Source organism: Numida meleagris, chromosome 16 (assembly GCF_002078875.1).
Source record: "Numida meleagris isolate 19003 breed g44 Domestic line chromosome 16, NumMel1.0, whole genome shotgun sequence".
In the NCBI taxonomy this organism is placed as follows: domain Eukaryota; kingdom Metazoa; phylum Chordata; class Aves; order Galliformes; family Numididae; genus Numida; species Numida meleagris.
Window position 1 is genome coordinate 4,012,482 of NC_034424.1, and position 22,292 is coordinate 4,034,773.

At 45.0% G+C, this 22,292-nt stretch overlaps 1 long non-coding RNA gene across 2 annotated transcripts in view; it reads right to left on the bottom strand.

The window, feature by feature from the left end:
- The window catches only part of LOC110406934, a 146,830-nt gene continuing 130,778 nt past the window's right edge, over positions 6,241–22,292 (bottom strand). Inside the window, exons 4-5 of one of the 2 annotated variants that reach the window (XR_002443645.1) lie at positions 8,273–8,445; positions 6,241–6,607 (exon numbers count right to left, since the gene is read on the bottom strand). This is a non-coding gene — a long non-coding RNA (uncharacterized LOC110406934). Of the gene's footprint in view, positions 6,608–7,943; positions 8,120–8,272; positions 8,446–22,292 lie in introns of those variants that run through there. The other variant, XR_002443644.1, reaches the window with a different exon arrangement.

Below are 22,292 nucleotides of genomic sequence, written 5' to 3' on the forward strand. Positions count from 1 at the left end.
ATCTGCTGGAATAGCCTTATCTCCTCCCCATGCCTAATTAACATCCTGGTGACAGTGATCCCCAAAAGTGGTGGAAGAGAGTGGCTTTGACACCTCACTTCAAAACTGATTTGCTCTTACGCTGTGTTATATTTAAGCGTGAATACTACCAAAGGAATTACGTGCCTCTTCTCAGCCATGTACATATCTCTTGGATTTTATGTTATAGGATTAATGAAGTATTGGAATGACAAATCCTTCCTGAGTAAATGACCAAAAAGGTTATTATTCAGTGAGTATATAAAAAATTAAGGTGGGCAGGAGTCATCTTCACTTAAGGTGGAGAGGGAAAGAGATCACAGAGAACCTGTCACTCTCTGTAATAGGAGAAAGGACATTGTTCAGGTGTCAGCTCAGGAAATCATTATCGATAAGTAATCATAGAATCACAGAATGATTCAGGTTGGAGAAGACCTCTCAGATCCCCAAGTCCAACCCCAACCCATCCCACCGTGCCCACTGACCACGTCCCTCAGTGCCACATCCCCACTGTTCCTGAACACCTCCAGGGACGGTGACCCCACCATTCCCTGGGCAGCCTGTGTCAGTGCAGCACTGCTCCTTTAGAGAACAAATTTCTCCTAATACCCAACCTGACCCTCCCCTGGCACAGCGTGAGGCCATCACTTCTCATCCTATCACTGTTCCCTGGGAGCAGAAGCCAACCCCCACCTCGCCACAGCCTCTTGTCAGGCAGTTGTAGAGAGCAATGAGGTCTCCCCTGAGCCTCCTTTTCTCCGGACTGACCCATCCCAGTTCCCTCAGCCACTCCCCATACGATCTGTGTAACAGTCTTTGATAAACTTTCTAATTTTGTCTTGACCTGTGCTGTGGTGGAATAGAGCAGTTTTTATTTACCTGTAGCTTGCTTTCCAAGCACAACTTCTGAGGAAAGCTGACTCACAGAAGGTGTTCAGTTTTCTTTGGAGGCAGAGAACTTCTTTATTGTGTCACATTCCCTTAGATTTAAGTTACATAGCATAAGAAGGAAAATTCATCTAAGTTAAAGTGTATGGTAGATATTCCCTTGGCAAGCCATGTCTGAGAAGTGAAAGAATTTCTAACTCCTACTGTCACGATGTCCTTGTTGCACCCTGATTTTTGATGCATCAATGCCACTTGCATCAATCCCAGGACAGGCTTTCTCCTAGCATGCAGCAATCTGGAGTCCCAGCGTACATCTCAGCAGTAGTCTATGCCCGGGGGAATTCATTAGCCGTGTAGATGGGTTTCTGGAAAGCTCATAGACACCAATTTTTAGCAGTTTGACACTCCCTGAGAAGATCTCCTGGCTGCTGGCAGAAGTTCTTTGCATGAAGCAATCAACTTGCTTAACACTGTTCATACTGCAGTAGTAACTCATTCCAGGTTCACCATAATTTTAATCTGGGGAAATATCTGCGCTCTGATGTTATGGGATGGAGACCCTACACAGCCCCATGAGCTACTCCCCCATGGTTGCTCACGTATCTTACTGAGATTGCTGCTGCCTGATTCTTTCTTGAAGCTAAGAAAAACAATCGCTTTTGTGTTCCTGCTCCATAGAGGGGAGGTGAAATTAAAACTCTGTTGAAAGCAGGAGCTATGCTGTTGACGTTGAGGCATTTGTGTTCTCTCATATCTGCAGCCAACTTCAATTTTCAGAGTTTTTCTGATGGACCTATTGTAGAAATGACTCAAGTGTATTAGGAAAATCTTTCTGTCTAATTTCTCTAACCCTGCCCCATAATATTATCCTGGCATTGTCTCTATCTGTAATCACCAAAGTATTTATCCCTCCCATAGTGCCATTATACTCCATGTAGCTAAAACTCAGCTGATTCCCCAGCCCTGCCTGACTTCTTCATAAAACTGCCTTTCTTTGGGAAAATAATATAACAAGTTAAACCTAATCCAATGCAAAAACATAAAGGAGTGGGCAGCAATCAAAAGCATGGAGTGTCCTGCCCTCCCTTCCTGCACCCATTCCCTAATTCACAGCACAACTTGCAAGACTGTGCAATGTCCAAACTGCTTTTGTAAAAATAGCAGACAATTCTGTAAAAATAGAGCAAACTTCTCCCCTGCTGAGTGCATCAGAAGAGACCACATCACAAAAAAAAGTCAATGCTTTTGCTTTAGCAATGGTTTTCTCCAGGCAACTGTATTGCAGAAGAGCACAGCAGTATCCTCCAGCTCTTGTCTTAAATACCATTGCAAATCAATTACCTTTCAGGCCATAAACTTCACTTAAAGAGACAGAACAGAACCAGACATCCTCCGGTAACAAAAACAATTATACTGAAGCTTGAGCTTCTTAAGTGAAGTCTCTTCGGCGTGTATGCGAGAGAGATTGAGAGTGGGAGGTCAGAAGGAAGTTGTCTTAAACTGTATGGTTAGTAAACAAAACGCAAACATATTGATAGCAAAGTTAATCTCCAGAGCCCAGGCAGCTGGCCACAGTGGGGGGAAAAGATGTTTGAAGAACAGGCAGTAAGGACTTCCTCAGAAAGGGCAGGAGGGAGAAATCAGCCGCCCCGAGCACTGCCCTGTAGGAACCAGACATTTCCAATACCAAGACAATTTGTAAGAAACAATACAAATCACACCGTTCATTCCCTCATACAAATTAATATTTAATGCCCAAATAATGAATCTTTTGATGAATATTTAATGCCCAGACATCAACATATATGGCAAAGTAGACCAGGGGCTCTAGTAATTAAGGCAATTGAGTTTGTACAATAGTGGCTGGTGAGAAGACTGGATAATGCAAGTTGGGATAAGGCAGGAAAAAAGGACCCTGTCATGGTGACAGTGTTTTGGGTCCTTGTAATCCCTTAGAAGACCTTGCAGGAGAGTGGCTTCAGTGGGAATGAGCTTAGCATACCTCCTAGCAACTGTGCCTTTTTGTCTCATGCCAGAGTTGCTACCTGCAGGCCAAGGTCTTGGCGAGGAGCACATTTGTCATGCTCAAGCAACATGTGCAAGCGCACCTGACCAGGCACACGCTCAGATTTAGCACTGCCCACTCTGAACTTGTCTTTCTGACCCTGGAAGGGGCCTTTTTCAGTGGGTCGAGTCCCTGTATTCCCAGTGTAATACCTGCACTTTCTATATCACTTCTCTGTTGCAGGAGGAGCTTGTGGCCCAGCAAGCACATTCTGCAGATCTCTTCCTGCAGACAGAGCATCTAGCCCTTCCAGCAATGGCTCTGTGCACTACTACTCTGCTAAGCAGGTATCCCTTCGCCTTGAAACTGCATTAACCCAGGGTGAAATCCACTAGCATGGTAGTGCACTCTAATGGCTGGACTCCGTATGGATGCTGTGATAACACAGCCACCTAAGGGTAACTGGAAAATGGGAAAATGCTGTTATCCCTCCAGCTTTGGGTAGAGGAGGTCTATTTTTAACTCAGAACAGGCTGCACTAGCACTTCTAACTGGATTCCCTAAAATCAGGACTTAAGACATTTCTAAATAGCTCAGTGCTTCTGGCTAAGTGGGATCTTGAGTGTGGAAATAACCCTCATATATGTCACCTTTGGAAGAAGTTTGGTCTTGGACAGAATGGAGCAGTCTACCTTGGGGTAAGGCATCCCTGTCGTTCGAAGAGAAATAATTCCCCAAGCCTCATTTTGCAAATAATCTGTTAGGAACAACAGGAGATGGGAACACAGGGAGCTGTCACTGGGCTTTCTTCACCTCCTCTTCCAAGAAAGATCTTCCAACAGATCCACAGGTTCAAAAGCCACAAACACGAGTGCCAGCAAACCTCAAGTCAAACCTCACATCCCCCATTAGCCCACCCACATGAGCACGTCTGGTTTTGGATCCAGCCAGTGTAAGGCCTTACACCCCCAATGGCACACCAAGTCAGGCACACAGACTTAAGCAACCTGGGATTGCTACTTACTTAGCAGCAGTCCTGCAATTCTGTGCAATCCAGTGCGCTTGATGATGCTTCAGTTCCTCGAACGCAGCACCACACATCATTCACAGTGGGATGCAGCTGACATGTGCCCCCATTTCTGTGAGGATCTGCATTGTTCTGCTAATGCATCTCCACTTGCTTCTCTCACTATATTCTCCCCTGTGGAGAATTTACTTTCTGTCCATGCGAGGTGGTTTCCTCAGCATTTCATTATGTAATGCTCCGGGTGGTAAAGAAACACCTTGCCTGATTGACTCCCCAGCTGCTGAAGTGGGAATATTGAGCTCTCGGTGGATGTTGAGGGTTCTCTGTGATTTGCAGGATGCATTTTGCTAGCAGGGCATTTTGATTTTCCCAAAGCAGCTTTGACTCTCAGCTGAAAGATGAGTGAGTGGCCAGGAGCGTGAATGTAGTGTTTGGGTAGGGTTGGTTAATGAGAGCAGAAAGGATAAACATCGACTTGGGATGCTGGTTCAGACTTCCTTCCTAGTACCCACAGTGTGCAATTAAACCTGGAAATGTGTACTTAGACGCTGCATAGTAATAGCCCTCACTCTTCAGCTGAGGCTCCATGTCTGATGTGAGGCAAATTCCTTCACTATGGCAAATGTAGGGCAACTCATCTCAGCCTATCCTCTAAGCTGTGTTTCTCTATATTTGCAGTGGGCTTCCAGATTGCATGAAGTTCCTGCAGAACAGCTGTCATGGAGTGGCCACCACCTGACCCTGTACCTTATCCTCAGTCTCTTTCCATCTGGGGAAGAAACATAAATTGGAAAGCAAAATCCATGGAAGCCTTGGAACCCAGACGCAAAAGCTCATTAAGCAGTTGGTGATACACCACTGCAAGCTGGGAAGGGAAGTTTGGCAATCACAGTCCTTCCTAACCCCAAGAAATAGTTGAAGAGATTTAAAGTGATCATCTGCATGACTCATGACTTAAGCAGACTCTTCTGTAGTATGAAGGCTTGTAGCTCTTACCCTTTAACAGTGAGTGAGTCAAATGGGAAAACAGAGAACAATCATATTTCTAGGAGCACGTTTGCATCTCACCCCACCTTATATTGCAGTAAATTTGTATACTCTGGGGCTGTGGAGCTGGGATGTTGAGGATTGCCAATGGGCTGCCAGACATAAACAAAGCTTGCACCGATAGGTCTGGGTAATGAGGAAATAGATTCTTTGCAGAAAATCAAATTATGTCCCCTACCTGGAGGGGCTGAAGTAGAACTTGCTGAAAAAAAAAACGGAGTGGGGTTTAAATATCAGGAAGATTTTGCAGCCATTTGAAAATTAACTGAAGCAAACCAGCTCAATGCACAGCTTCAGGGAAGAAACTAAAGCATGTGCAAGGCTCCTCCTTCACTAAGGGTCCACTAGAGATCAATTAAACCAATTCCCTGCTTTCAAAGCAGTGGAGGCCATTTATTCCCTGTAGCAGACAAATGCTGCCCTGGCAGCGGATAACTAAGTGGATTTAGTGCATGCTTTCCCTCCTGATCCTTTCACCAGCCCTGCACTATCCCTGCGCTCTGGCCAGACAGAGAGCTTCAGTCTTCTGTGCTGTCAGCTCATCTCCCCTGTTATTAGCCTGTATCAGGCTCAGCCATCTATCCTTGTCCATTAAGTGCACAGAGGACTTTGGTGTCCTGCTCTTGCACCTGCTGCATACTCCAACCCCTGCAGAGATTCACTGCTATCCACCCCTTCTCTTTCTCTTTATCCCCCATGCATGCTCTGTCCTTCTGAGTTTCCCAGCTGACAAGGTATGGAGAGCTGGTCTGTCTTCAGGTAGTCCTCAATTTGGTGAGGTGTTGGCACAGGGTGCCCAGGGACGCGGTGGAGTCACCATCCCTGGAGGTGTTCGAGAAAAGTGTGGATGTTGCACTGAGTGACGTGGTCTAAAGCAATCAAAGGCATAGGTTGATTGTCAGACTGGATGCCCTTACTGGTCTTTCCAACCTTAATGAATCTACGATTCTATGAATATCCAACCAAGAGAGTTCCAAAGCAGATACTTTCAGCTGCTGTGAATTGGTGCTACAGTGGATCTTTGTCAGTTGCAGATCTCATACAATCACAGAATCATAGAATTAGCTAGGTTGGAAAAGACCTACAAGACCATCCAGTCCAACCATCCACCTACCACCAATAACCCCACTACACCATGTCACTCAACGCTACATCTAAATATTTCCTGAACACAGATGGGTTTGAGTCCTGATACAACTATTTAAAATGCCTGCCATCTGTCTAGTCACTGGGTTTTGTTTTATCCCATTATATAGGGCCCAATTTGCAACAATTCGTTTCGGATCCAGAAATAAAGTGATGGAGAGATATCTCTGCGGGCAACACGAGGCTGCTCCTCTGCATCTGGCCCACCTCCTACAACTCTGTGTCTCGCAGAAACAGGGGACATAAATGGCTCTAGCTGCCTGTTTCCCAAACTCATGACATACAACAGCCTCAAAGGGAATTATCTTCAGCGTCAGAAGGGGATAATTACCCAGTTAGTGAAGCACATTTTCCTCTTTCTTCTCCACCATAAAGCTGCACGGAACCTGCCTCTCCATCCAGGCAGGCAGAGAAAGAGCCGAGCACTCGCAGAATGGGCCCCCAGTCACCAGTGGCAAATGCACTTAACATGCGTGCTGGAAAATGAAATGACTGATACTGTGTAATTAGGCCTTAATTATTTACCATTTTTGTTTAATTATTGCCACTCGGAAGTTAACAGGTTATAAAGCTCTTGGGCTGTTTTTATTAAATGCTGGTAGATTATTAGCAAGTAAGTGCCATTTCTGAACGTTAATGAAATATCTGTGAGAAGCCCATGGCCGGAGGCACTCCTGCGTTGCACAGCCATTGCACAGGAGAGCTGCAGGAGCTCAAGGCTAATTATGCCTTGCAGGCAGGGCCGTGGGCAGCAGGAGAAGGGCAGAAGTCAAAAGTGCCCTCACTCGTTTGCACACAGAACGATATCATTTTCCCGTTTTACTTCCACTTTATTTCATCTGCCATAAGGAGCGGGCAATGCATCCTGCTGCTGAGCACATGACCATGCTTGGATGTACCCTCAGCTCCTTTCATGTCACTGTAGTGGTGGGATGGGACTGTAGCATCTCTCACGTGTGGGACAGAACTACCTGCGCCTCTCTCTGCGTGCTGCACAAGGGAAGCTCTGACGGGCAGAAAATGAGCAGGAAAAATAAACGCCCTCAAAATGTGATGGTAAATTTTGCACAGGAGTACATGTTTGGAACATAGCCTGAACGCTGCTGGCAGTTACTCCTTGTAAGATTTTGAAAATTGAACCTGAAACACAGTGATAATGCTCCAGGAGCAATAAAACACCTGTTGTATTTCAAAATATATCTCTAAAAATGGAAGTAATTCTTTCCCTGGTTAAAGCACTCAAACAAGGAGTAGTCATTCCTCTTCTGTGGACACAAAGAGAGGAAGGCCTATTCTTGTGAAAGCTGGAGAGCATCTGAAGCACAGCCTACAAACACCACTGACACGCTGGCTGATCTGAGCCTGCAGCACCGAGCTGAGCCACAAAGGAACGTGCAGCAGAGCAAGGCTCTGACCTTGTTTCCCTTTCCTTAGGCTCGCATCTCAGTCAAAGGCCCAATATGCCTCTGCTGAACACAACCAGGCCTGGAAGAGTGATATTGCCCTGAGCTGCACCAGTGCTGGTTTCCCAGCTGCTCTTTACCCTTTCAGAAGCACAGGTTTGGCAGGGGCATCTCTGCTCTGATCCTGTCCTCAGCTCTTCTTGCGCTTTCTCCTCCCATCACCTGGGAGCAAACCAGTGCCAGGGGATTTGCCTGCAGACGCCAGCACTACACCTGCCCTGATACTACCAGCTGCCAGTTCCTAAATTATACATGGAAGGATATTTCATCAGAGCATTAAAGGGTAAGAAGTGTCATTTTGTACTAACCAAAACTTTCAGGAAGAAGACAGGCTGTAAATTATTTAGGGAAGAAGTCACATTTTATTCTGCTGGAGAGGGTGATGGGGAACAAGAAGGTATGTTTTCTTCCCTCTCTCTTTGGGGAGAAAGCTGCAGAACAAGAAGAGTTGCTGCTTTGTCTGAATGTCTCCCAGTGTCCTCCCAGTTCTCTCTAGTACTGTGAGACTTCACCAAAGAATCATTCCTGGGTGTAAAGAGAAGCAGGTGGATGTCTGCCCTTCCTTTCCCATGGAACAATCTACCAAAGTTGTTGCAGAGAGGTTTTCTCCCCCTTGCTATGAAAACAAGCTTTGTGCCCAAAGAAATCATAGCTAACAGTGTGACCTGGAGCACTTACGCCAAAGGAGGGTGTAGCCTTTCCCTTCTGGATTGTCTTGGCTTCCTTCAAGCTGGTTCAGTCCCTTTGCTCTCAGGTAGCCACAAGTCTTCTTCCTTCCCTGAGATGCTTTACAGGACAACCACCTCAAACTCCATCGAAGTATTCCATCTGATTCCAAAACACTGTCATTTCTGCAGAAGAAATGCCAACATTTCTATTCAAGCTGATTTCACAAATTGGGATGCAAATTCTCCTTCCTCTCATCCTCCCCTTCACCTCCCCATAGTCTGGGGGGTTTGCCCCCCATCACCATGTATGCAGGACTCTCTGAGGCCCCGTTCCCTCCTGTCTGGGAAACACTTGCACATCCCAACAAGATGCCAACCCTGTATGCATGAAAAACCCACTCTATTTTTCCCCCCACATCCCTGAAAGCCCTAAATGCTGAGATTATTTTTAAACCCAACCAGCAGATTAGCATCTAATTTCACCATTTCTACGCCGCCGATGAGAGATGGGTCAGAGAGAAAAACGCTCCGTTTTTTTTCCCGTATCAACCCCGCATCGGGCTAATTAAGAAGCCGAGGTTAAAAAGCTCATCATAAACTGAACAAGTTCCAACCCAATTTCATTAGGATGCCAGGGCTCCGTTGATTTAGGCAGGATTAGCTATTGTGAAGTGGAAATGATGCCATTAGACGCGTTTCCCCCCCTGCCTCCCGCTCCCCTCCCCACGCAGCCCCGCACTCCCACCTCTCGCCCAGCCCGGCTGGCACGGAGCTGGCTCATTTCATTACGGAGAGTTTAAGCAAAAGAGCCAATCAGCGTTTATTCGTCTGGCTGCAGCTGGAGGCAGCTCATCAAACAAATTAACAGGATTTTCATGGAGGGTTTTGGCCAACGTGCAGCGTTTCGCTTCAAGTTGACTAAACAAACCTGGGCTGTGTTTCACCGGAGGAGGAGAGAGCAGCGCAGATGGGAAGCGGTGGGGACAGAGCGCCTGATGGGAAGAGGACACTGTCCCCATCCCACTGCCAGGGCTTGGGCAATGCCACTGCCCATGGCCCTTATTGTGGTGGCTGGGAGGGAAGGGTTTGGGGCAAAGGCAAGGGGAAGGGGACAGAGATGCAGCAGGTCCTGCCCTAGAGATCCCATAATGGCAGGGCCAGGATCTGCCACGCTCCCCCTGTCTACCCGAGATGTGAGACAAATGAAAGGCAATTCACAAAGGGCAGAAAAGGCTGCATTCAGGGGGCAAAAACAGGAGAAAGGGGTGGACGGCCAAAGAGTGGAAAAGGAAGGAGTAAACTTGTATATGAAATTCCCTACACCTATTAGACAGTGAATGTAAATTGTTCCTAGAAAATGCAAATGCAATCTTGGCCCAGGGGTTAGCCAAGCTCCTACGTAGAAGAAGGCTCATATGGCACAAAGCTGTGCTGTCACAGATAGATATACACACACTTTGGGCAACAGTTTGTGCACTTATTGAATAAGGCAGAATGAAATTGGTTCATGAAGGAGAGTCCTGCCAGGTCAGCTGCTGTTTCAAAAACGGAGTAAAACACTCACAACATCATGATCTTGTTCAACTTCATTTTTACTGCTGAACTGTTGTCTCCAGCCTGGCACACAACAGCACTGATGCTAAGGGATGCATTGCAATGCAGACCCGCTGCTGGGATGGTACCACCAAGATTCTGCAGAAATAATTAGATCCATCTTTTCTAAAACTTCTCTCCCTCTGCTTTGGAAAGGTAGAGTTCAAGCTGTTCAAAAATGAGATGATTTATTATTCATTGATCGTGCCTACAATTGCGGGAGAACTTGATCACCATAGTATCTAAGTATATTACTTAACTTTCAGGTTTCGATTCTACCATCCCCAGGAGGAAAGAATGGTCACGGTTCCTTGTGTTTATTGGCTTCTGGGACAATGATAGGAAATGATTTAGGGGGGGCTCCGTTTTTATCTCGATCCTGGAAAATTGATCCCTTCTGACCAAAAAGGACTTACAGAAATTGAACGCTCCCAGTGATGTTAATTATCATCCCCAAATTATCTCAGGAGACTTGTTTCTCACAATCCCTTTCAGTTTAATCTGAGCAGACCTGTTTCTTTTCCATCAGACAGTGCAAGAACACAGACGCAATTAAAGAAACCAAAAAGGCAGCGTGGGGAAGTGCACCCAGCTTAAGGGTGACATTCACAGTCCAGCGCGTCAGGGAGGCTGCTGAGACAAGGAATCCACCAGGTTCCCATTCTTTTTAAGAAGGTTGGTTATTTCCCTATATAAAAACAGCACCAATTGCCAAGCAAGCCTGAGAAGGAGAGCTCAACTCAAGCTAAATGAGCAACCTGGGCAGGCCTGAGAAGGGATTTTCCTTCACCACCATAAGACATGCACAGGTGGCTACATACATTCCATAATATTTAGGAACTGGGTCTAGGTGAAGGATTGACTAACACGATTTTCTCCAAGATATTAGTGCAGGATACCAGAAAACATGAGTCGGTATAAAAAGCAGGATAGAGTAAATCTTTGCATAACTCAAAAATTTGAAGGGACTTTGGCCAGGAAAAAGAAATAACTGTTTATCCACACATCAAAGCAGTGGCATGTCTTCTTGCAGAGACTTTTTCCCCTTCCTTGCAAAGACATGGAGCATTCTCCTTCCCCCATGTATGAAACATGATTCTTTAGCAGTTTTATTTCCAGAGCTCCAGGAATACATCCTCTGTTGCTGTGCAACTGTATTCTCCAAGGATATACTTCGCAAGATATATTCCTCTGTCCCATTTTCTATTCTGAATGTCTTCAGGTGTCAGTTTATAAAAATAAAATTATAATGTTATACATGTAGGAGAATCTGAGCCATGTGCTTCCTCTCCAAGACCGGGTTTCTAGAGCTCTTGGTTGTTCTTTTCATATAAACTTGTCTGAAAACAACATTTCTATATAATAATTTCTGAGGTTTCCCAGGATTCTTCTAGCTAGAGACAAAACGCAAACTACGGGGGGAAGGTGTTAAACTTACAGTTTTTCTGTTTGGGGCTTCTGCGTTGATCTGTGCTTTGCAGATGGAACTCTTTTTCCTTTCTCCGCACTCTGCCTCCTGTTTAAGGTATAGCTTAAACTTTGTGGGTTAGGAATTTTATCTAGCAGCCCAACAAAACCTCAGCCTTGGTTGTGGACTCCAGACACTGTCACGCTGTAGATAATAAATACTAAGTACTTTCATGCATGCTGCTGGCTGTTGAATAGGACATCTGTCTTGGCTCATTAAATGCGGCACTTCTGTGTTTTCCCAGGGAAAGTTTCACCTTGAAAGAGACCTCCCCACTCCCACAGTGAGGCAGAAAAAAGGAGGAAGATGTAACCAAGGTTGAGCTACAAACTCATCCCATGTGGGGGCAAAACCACGATAACAGCATCTGGGTCCATTCCTTTCCTCTCCTCCCGCCGTTCCCCTTTCTCTAAACAACTGTGCTTCAAGGTGGAATTATCTCCTTCAAATCAAAGCAGAGGATAACCTGACTATTTCTTGCGGAGAAGTAATAATTAAGGCACTAGAAGGATGCAATCTGCATACATTATTGCAAGTTATGCCAACAGAATGTCAACATTTGTGTCATAAGTAATCTCAAGCAGCAATTACTCTGCGCATTGGCCTGGAATCCATCGGTAGCACCAGTGGTATTAATTATAGGGGAGCTTCTTCTGCTGGAGGATGGACAGAGGATTATGAGGAAGGATCAGTGTTCTAAAGAGACCACTGGGAACATGGGATGAAGGAAAGCCTAATATCCTAAAAGGGGAACACCTGCTTCTTGCTACCGGAGTTCTGGACAGCAAGTAAAAATGAATCAGGGATGTGCTTGAGGTCACCTTGGCCCACTGGTAGTGTTCTCTTCACAGAATGCAAGACAGGAGAGAAGATAGTGGAAAAAAAAGTCAACACAGCTGCTTCAATTAATGTTTGAAGAGACGCTGGTTGCTCCTCAGTAGGAGAAGACCCTTTGGCAGTAAGGCAAGCAATACATTAACTGAATTCCGCAGGATTTTAAGTCCTGCAAGAACAAGTGTAGACTCAGGATGTTTCCACACTACAGTCTGAGGCTTCAGGGTAAGCAAAGCTGTGATAAAAGTCAGACTTGTGGCTTCTTCTAATTTCATTGCTTATTGCTCCTAAATTTCAGCATCATTTGCTTAAAACAATGCCTGGTGACACTCTAAACACAATTATCACAGAAAGTAAATGCTCGGAGCGTTCACAGAAAAACACTTCCTTCTTTAACCCACACTGCCCACACTTCCCTCAGGGAAGAGAGAAAAATCCTGTAAAATTTAGCGGGGAATGTTTTAGTAGCTTCATCCTGGAAAAAATGTTAACCAGATACATGTGCAGCTCTGTAATGATCGAGCTTTGTTTCCTTCCCAAGCAAAAGGAATCTCTTTTACAATTGTAGGAGGCTAACCCTGAGAAATATGCTTCCATATCATGCCTACAGTCAGTCATGACTGTACTACATGCCTATAGCAGAGACGGGGCTTGCATTAAAATTTTCCATATTGCCCTTTTCCCAGCCTAGAAACTTAGAGTTTAATCAGAAATTTTGCCTCAAGAACAGCTCCTGAAAAGTTGTCACGAGTGGAGGGAAGACCAGATGGTACAAAATGAAAAGAAGTCTTTATTATCTCCATTATTTCTAAGTTGAAAAATAAATCTATGGTGTTTACTCAAAGCCTAACTTCTGAAACCAAAACCATCAATGTCTAGCAATTTTAGAATACCTTTCTTTCACGTTATCCTTTATTAGGACCTAGAAGGAGAAAAAGCATAAGGTAGTTCTTTTCCTGATCTTACTAACATCCCAAATCCTAAAAAAGCATATGAAGAATGACCAGAACTTTTATTTCTAGGAATATCATTTTAATATTTTTCCCCCACTTTGCTTCCAAATGCTTCTCTTGTTCACCTGTTTAGGTTAGATGTTAGGAAGAAATTCTTTACTCAGAAGGTGGTGAGGCACTGGGCCTGCTTCCCAGAGCTGTGGGTGCCCATCCCTGGAGGTGCCCAAGGCCGTGGATGGGGCCCTGGGCAGCCTGAGCTGGGGGGCAGCCAGCCCATGGCAGGGGTTGCAACAGCATGATCTCTGAGGTCACTTCCAACCCAAGCCACTCCATGATTCTGTGTGAGGGATACACAAGCTGTGGCCAACATTTTGTTTAGAACCAATGCTTTTGCTGCTCACTCTGAGTTCAACTCTTTGTTAATCTTCCCTGCCTTGTCTCTTGGTTAAACTGAAAGCATCTTTTATTGCCTGCTTTCACTCCTCATCTTTCATGAATTTTCCTTGCAGGAAACTTCAAGACATCCCTCCCTTCATTCACTCTCCTCATTAAACACGAAAACCGAAGCCTCCATCTGTCTCAAGATCATATACCCACTACCTCCTGGTGGAGATACCCCTATTTCTGCTGAATACCCCTTTGTTTTGTGGGGCAGGACATGTCCCATGGGGAGCATCCTCTTGAATTCCCACCACTGGATGTGTGTCAGATGATTACACATCGTGGCACGCTGAGCTCGCCGTGCCGCACACACAGGCCTGCCTTGCCAGCACAGCAACGCGCCGAGGCCCTCACGCCTCCCCAAGGCCTGCAGCTCACCAAAGTTGCATTTTGTCTTAATACTCTGTCATTAAGTGGAGTTAAAAATAAAGCCTGTCAGAGCCTCACAGCCTGCAGGGAAAAGGATATTAATTACAGCAGGCAGAGAGTGGAGAGGAGCTGCCGTGAGTGAGAAGTCCTCCTGCTGAGCTGTCACCTTCTCTGTGTCACCAGCAGAGCTCTGCTTCGGCTCTCACACAGAGCAGAGGTTGGCCCCACTACTTGCAAAGTGGCAGGGCAGGAGAAGCCAGCAGAGGGGCTTCATGCTGGCACTGAGATGCTCCCTGGCACCAGCAACCCTGCCTGCAAACCCAGTGTGGGGACAGGGAGTGAGGGTAGCAGCTGCAAGGGAAGAAAGAAACAGTTCAGGACCTAAAATAGGATCCATTCCTAAATCCTCATATACATGGGATTTCAGTTATAGGGACTAAGTGTGTTGTTAAGGACCAAGTAGGCAGTAGACTTCGCAGAAAGTGACACCCAATTTTCCTCTAAGATGCATGAAAAGAAGACTGAGCTGCCAAGGGAAGATAGAGATCAAAATACCAGCGTCATCTCCATCTCATGGCTTCTTAGCTGTGAGAGAGATATATGGTGTTACACTTCCCTTCCTTCTAACACATAAATACACATTAAAAATATCCCTCCAGAAGTTGGACTAGTCCTGACTGCTCATTTCTTGGCATCAAGTGTATTTAGGATAGATAGGTGCAGTTTTAAATAAATCCATAGTCTCTAGTTTAAGTTTAGGGGGAAGATGCCTTGTCTTAATCAGCCATTACTTGTGGGATCAGGGTTGGGACCAGGATCTTCACCTGGTAAAGTGGTTTTGTGGGGTGGAGCATAAGTACAGTGGGGAATAGCTCAACCAGTACACCCTGCATCTCTAAGAGCATGCAGCCATGATTTAAATTACCCCTAAACTTTGCTGAGAGGGACAACAGAGGAAGAAAAATAAAGTGAAATAAAAGCAACACTGGGAGCTGTATATTATGAATTCTTGAGTCATTAGCTGAGGGGGAATCAATCAGGCTGACAGTGCAAACCCTTCTGATGGGAAGGCTCCCGGTGCCATGAGCTGAAGGGTAGCAGCAGGGGGATGGAGCCATACAGCGCTGCCATGCCAGGATGTGCTGGCGTCTACTTCTTCTTTGTCAAGCCCTGACTTTGCCCAACAAACTCATTGACATAGAATGGCTCTACACACCACTCTCTCACAAACTTGGCAAGGGCTTTCCCTCTGCTAGAGAAGACTTGAGAGTTCACTTAGAGGGCACTACACCATCCCGGCCCCATCTGCAGCAGAGCCCCGCGCTGCTCTTGTCAGAGCACTGTTGAGGAGAGAGGGAGATGAAAGAGCAGAAAAGAGTTAAGGCACGCAGGCTGGTCCTTGAAACCAGCAGGAAAGAGGCACTGAAAGAGCTTAATTAATGGCACATCAGAGTTCCCCAAGATGTGTGTCTAACGAGGCCTTTGCCTGGCACTTTAGCTTCGCTTGTGAGAAGTTAATGCAGGGAAAATATAAGCAGAAGGCTGTGCAAAAACAGGAGCCAGCGTGAGCAGATACATCCTGATTTAATTCTCTCCTTTGGATGACAGCCCTCCGTGCCTCCTCCCCACCACCCTCTTCTCAGGGACACGCTTATTACAGCTATCACAGAGAGAAGAAACAACCAGCCAAAAATATAGGGAGAGATCCAGTTTTATCACGAACAGCAAATGAATAAAGCAGGGTCAGAGTGTTGACTTAGAAAATTACAGTCTTGCTGGCTCCCAAATAAATCCAGACATGGTACCCTATGCCACTCAGCTTTTACAGAATTTAATTTAGAGCAATTGATTTATTTGCTGTGGACAGGTGGACTCCATAAAGAATTTTTAGGGCAGGATTTACGGTGGGTTTTATTGTGCAGCGAGCAAAAGAGCAACAGGAGTCTGGCAGGCCTTCCTCAAGTCCCATGGGCTGCCCCTAAAAGGTGAGCAAAATGGAGCTGCAGTGAAATCCAAGACCCACACCAGAAGAGCTGCTCTTCCTACACTGTGTCCAATGGTTTCAAGAGTTACCACAATTTCAGCCCAGGTTTTGATCGTCCCTATACTGAGGCACTTGGCCTCATTTAGCTTAGTTAAGACCTGTCCAAAACAGAAGTTATAGATGCAAAACACCAGTATCTGTGAGCTCAGCAGCACACGGTGAGAGCAAATGTGACACAGTTGGGTACAGGAGGCACAAAGCATCTGTGTGAGCACTTCAAGAGAGCAACAAAGGGAAAACAAAGCGATGTGACCCAAGAGCAGATTAGTCATGGATGTTTTTCAATTACAATAAACTATTATAAAGAGACAATGCCTTCTTATTTACAATAAATTTCATCAATTTATAAATCTTTCCCTTATTTAAGAAAAATACACAGTACAATTCCAGCTCCATCTGGCTCTATTTATACTCCAGGCCTTTACATTTGTACAGCCAGCAGCTATCAATTATCACGTCGAGACCAAACATTTCAAGGCCCAGGACACAGGAAATGAAAAGGAGGCAGAGGAGGGAAAAGACATAAACAGGAGCCTTGGAAGAGCTGTAATTAGTTGTGTGGTAAATGATCAACCAGGGGATTATTAAGAATCCAGGTTTGCAGAGGCCATGGTGCTTTGCTAGCTCAGTTTGAAAGCTAAAGCCACGAGGCCACAGGTGCAGAAGGAGAGAGAAAAGAGGCACACAATGGGGTAATCCTCTTTGCTTTTGGGAGATTTGCTCCAAAAAGCAATGCTGGAGCCTCAGGCCTTAACATAAATGTCCGATTCAGGGATGAGAAGGTGCTCCAGGAAGACCCATCCTACTGTACCCAAAGACCACCTATACCAGGGGGGTAAGGAGAAGTTGGATGTTCCTGAAACAGCCATTAGCAGGCAGAAGGGAGCCCTCAGTCCCAGGTTTGACATGGGCATGTCTGAGCAAAGCACCTTCAGTCTCTTTTCAGAGAAAGAGACAGATGCTAGGTGAGAATCAACTCCAAAACCTAAAGAGAAAGACACGTATGGAACCAAGGTTTGTTACACCAACAAGCATTACACAAGCTGGTGAGCAAGTTCTGGTTATCCCCTCACTGTCAATGGAGGAGGAGGGTGGGACTAAGTTCATTTTCTCCTTTCCTCAAGGTGAAGGAAGGCTCTGCTTCAGGTATTTACTCCTGGCTTCCTTAGCTGTCCAGCAAATGTGCATATTCTCTCAGGTGCATATTAAACACAGCTGAGCATCAGAGGAAGTATTATTAGCATGGTCAGCCATGCAGCTCTCTCATTTTAATAACAATCTGGTGACTCATCCATCCCATTAATTTAACATTAAAGAAGAGTGTGGGTCAAGTCCTCTTCATTTACTTACGTTACATTTTAAAAAAAAAAAAGCTTGCCTTTAACCTGAAAAATCCTACTACCCTGTAGAACGGCATTTTGATCCACAGCTGTCATTTGTCAGTTTATAATATTGCAATAATTGCTTTGCAAGTACAAAACTGAGACATTTAGAAGCATGAAATTGAGTACTAAAGATGCTCTTCCCACTACTGATCTGTATTCCAGTAGCACAGAGGGACCCTCAGCCCTGGACTAAGACTCCGTTATGCTGGGAACATCTGAGTGCAGAACAAAAACACAACGCCTGCTTCAAGGAGTTCCAGGTTACATATTACGGCCCAGCAATGAAGCTCACCATTGTCTGGCTAAACGTCAGCATTGACAATAAAATAAGCACATATACTGAAATTTTGTAAATTTGTATCTTTTTTTCCAGAGCAAATCTGTGTCTTGTGTAGTGTTATCTTGGAATGTACTTTTGTTCACGTACAGCTTGGTGCCTGTAATGCAATGAAAAGCACAGCAACGGCAACAGAGCAACAAGGTTGCAGGCTGCAGCAAGTGTAGATTTGCACAAATGCAACAGCCATGGGCAAAGAAATAAAGAAAAGAAGCTGCTTACTTTCAGAAGGCCACAGATAGGGAGGGATCTCCAAAGAGATACCCTTACCTCCACTGCCAACTCTTAAATGAGGTCTGGGAAGGGGCGGATCCTGGCTCCACACCTTCTGGTCACTGAGGTGCATTGCATGCAGCTGAGCTCCCCTGGGTTGGCCCTGCCTTCCCACCAGGTGCTCCATCACCGTTTCAAGCATTTCCGCTACAGTGCCCAAACCTTTGCTCAGGGAGAAAATCGTAACATTGGAAATATTTGCAAATAGTAACTGCAAGAAAAGCCAAAGTAGCGACTCCTCAGATCAGATGCACACCTTTAGACATCTGGGTGCCTGGAGAGGCACGTGCTAGCTCTGCAGCCAGGTATTCTTGCTTCATCTGCCCATGAGGGAGGCAGTGCAGAGGAGTCAGAGATGCTGAGAGGATATAGGGCAGCTGCTGTGAGCTATCTACAGCCTTCTGCTCATGCAGGAAGAAAAAGCAGGTTGATAGGATTTTGAAACATATTTCCTGTTAAAAGATTTCCTTTTTTCAGATTAGACTTTGGGGAATATTTTGTATTTGGTATAGACATTTCTTCTCCATGCCCGCTTGCAATCAGAGGAAATGGGATTGGGATCTCCTTCAGGTGGTCCCTTTCCATTTTTGCCTTCCTGTATGGCAGAATTGACTAGTGGTAAGAGCAAAATATCCCTTAGGTGCCTTTGGTTTGAGTCCTAATTTTGCCTCAGGTGAACGCTGTTCCCTTCTTAGCATACGTGATTTAACTTTTTAATGCTTCTGTCTCTCCATTCTCGAAAATGACTGGAAATTATTCTTAGAAAAAGCACCAGTTTTCAAACAGCAAGTGCAAAATCTTCTTTGTCTTGGTAGGAACAGCTCTCTTCCAGAATGATACTGGAAACAAACACATCGTTCTGGTGCCCTGTTCCAATATTGCTTTGCCTCTTCGTGTGTTGATATGCTGTGACAGCTTGTTTTATGTTTATAGGGCAATGCATTTTGTTATTACAAGACTCAATCAGCGTGCGGTTATAGCAAACAACGTACTGAGATACAGCTGTCTAGCAGCAAAAACAACAGCTCTTCTTCTCAGAGCTCAAGTGCTTCAACTTTGGATACCAACTCTTTGCAGCAAAGCGGTGAATCCCCGAACTGCATGGGCAAACAGCAAGGGACAATGCCAGGGGCCAAGCATTGCATGGATGGGCCCATGTGTGCCAGGACACCATCATCATGGGATCTGCTGACAGGCTTGCCTGCTATTGATTCGACAGGTGACAATCCCAGAACAATCCCACGATTCTGGTTGTGTCTTCTGAATTCTGACTGGTGATTAGCTGAAGCACCGATCTCTGACACCATGGTCAAGTGGATAGAAAATTCTGGGGCCAGCCAGCTTGCCCCAAGTAAATGCAAATTGGTTTTGAAAAGCACAGACATACAGGAAATTGTTGAGGATGAGGTGGAGCAGAATGAAAGGGAGGAAATGTAAAGCAATGGAACAATGTTTATATATAATTCCATTTACTTCACAATTCGGCTGTATCTTATTGGGAAGTGTTTTGATATTTGTTTTTATGAGATCTATTGGGTCTGCAAATGAGATCCTCTTGGAGATGTTTTGGTTTAGCTGTTTTCCTAGAAGTGAAAGTTCCCTAGCAGATCTTTTCGAGGGCACATTCTGCCCATAGTTAGATCTGCACAACTCCTTACATTCAGTACATTTAGTTCAGAGTTGATTGAATGTAACAAAGAACAGATTTTGGCCTGTTAACTTTAAAGCATATGCAGGTAAAACCCACCTGCCAAGTCAGTGTTATAAATGTTGATTTAGAGTCGGTTTTGCTATATAGCGTTTGGATTCTGCCTCATTTGCTTCCTCTTGTAAATGAGATTTCACATATTGTCCTTTAAGTTTTACCTTTAGAGCATTTTCTTTTATTACTCACGCTTCTGGGGATTCTCAGTGAGCATGAGAAAGTCAGGTTATAGAGAACACGGGGCTTCTCCGCTTCAGTGTTTAAAATTCTTTGACCCTCCCCTCAGCCACCCCTTCTCTCCTCTGTTTTTCTGCACTCGAGCTTTTGAGCTGTAGAACAGATCAACTGCTGAACTTATTGCAATGGCTTTCAGAGGGAAGAGGGGAGGGAGCGTGAGGGGTGGACTCAGACAGTGGCTCTCCAAGGTGGGGACTTGGTATTAAAAATCTCAGACCATTCTGAAACCACTGAGCTAATAAATCTCACAAACAAGAGCTTTACAGTGGGAAGTCTAACTCTGTTGTAAATATGTACTGCAGGTATTACTGCAACATGACTAATGGTGAGTGAATACTGCTGAAAGATGTCTGTGTATATTCATTTGAAGTCCTGAACAAATTTGCTTTGAATCTCCTGGTCTGCTTCTATGGCTGCTTTCCACAAATACTCTAGCAAATGAGCTTTACCAGTGTGAATACTCATCAGAAGTCAATTTGGAACTCAAATAGCTTAATATTTTCCAAAAGTGTATTCCAAATTACACACATGAACATGCAGTTCGAAATGGATGCTGGTTCTGATATGATTAGTTACACAACTTGCCCAACGAGAGAACAGAAATAATACGATATAACTCATGTAACTATCCATGCAGCTTGAATTTCTAACTTCAAATGTTGGATATTTTCAATCAACTTTTAGTGAACAGCTTAGTAACTTCGATTCTCACTCTCGGAAGATATTTGTAAATAGCCATTTTAGCAATGAATAACAGTTGGGAATTTTGCAATTTGTGAGTGGCCAATTTGCAGGAGAGGACAACTGCATTTTTGTAACGTATCGCTGGTTATCTGTCTAGCTCTGAATGTCAGGAAAGCTCAATACTCCAGCTCAATAGACAGAAAACCAGTAGCAACTCACACATTCCACTGTAGTCAGCTGAAAATTTATGTTCATTGTGCCTTGTGGATTGGCACAGGCAGAGATTTACCCCATCTCCAATGGCAACAATAGAGGGCTCACCATGCAAACCTTCCTTGAGAGAAACAGCCCTCCATGAATCACTTCACTAAACAGGCAATCCTGTCCATGTTGCCTGGACATAGGACTCACTTTGTTTAGCTCAATGCCCTGTGTTTGTGCTGACATACAGGGACAGATTGCAGCAGTTGGGTCCCAATGGCCATCTCACTCCCCAGAAATTACCTTTTCACTGGTCTTTCTGAGGATGCCATTCCTCATGACTGGCTTTGTGTTACGTACTGTCACACTCGAAAATTATAATATTAGACTAACGGATGGAAATGAGATATCGATGGCCACGGATTTACCTGATGGCCTTTACTGCTGCAGAGGAAGTTTTCAGGATCTTTATGCAAAAAGACACAAATAAGGGAAAGCTGGGCCCTCCCGTATTTCACAGTGACAGGGTGCAGAGCGAGGGTTTAAACATTATCTGAAGTCATTTGCTGTTGTTAGTAGATGAGAATTAACACCAGTTCTCAATGTCACCTTTATGGATTTGCCACAGCATGAGGGAAACCCTTACCTGCCCTTCAGCTACAGGTGAACCAAGGCTGGGGCCCACTCCCTGCTGCCCACGGCTTCTCCTCTGTGTCAGGACAGACTTCAAACCCTTGAGCTCTCTACAAATGGTGCATTTTCCCAGCAAGGGAGTAAAGAAGAACGAACGCAGATAGCCATAGTCCTAACTAGATCAAACCCATGGAGAAATGATGTCATTACCAGCACTGACAGTTTTCCATGAGGAACCTTCCATCGTTTACCCTGAGCTGCAGCTCCAGCTGCATTAAACACTGTTTTCCAGCTAATAAAATGAGGCACAATTTTTTACACGCTGTTTGTGGTGACAGCGTAATCAGTCTTGCTGGGAGAGTGCTCGAGCCAGAGTCCAACCAACCAGGAGCTGCAGAGAGCCCTACATCAGGCACAACAGAGTTCTGAATATTGGGGTTTATTTCTTTGGGATTCAATTTTTCCTCGTCAAAATCTCCCTGATTCTCTGATTCTCCCTCTTTTCCTTCTTTCTTTTTTTTTTTTTTAAACCTTATTTATTTATTGACTCATCGAATCTAGATTTATTTCATTCCCCAGCAATTTCAGGTGACAGTAAACAAAAGGAGACTCGCTTCTGGAAGAGGCTGCTAATAGCCTCACCAAGGGAGAAGCAAATGTAACTTTCCTAAACAAAGCTGCAGGGAGCACTGCCGCACACCCAGCGGGGTCTCTGGGGCAAAGCAGCCTGGTTAGCAAAAAAGCATGCACAGAGGCAGTGATATTTGTTTTCTTTTTCTTCCCCTCTTTCATTCTGAGAAATACTTGCAGAAAGAACTCAATGGGAATATGAAAATAAAACAGAAGCTCTGCTTCTGCTGAGTTTAAACAGAG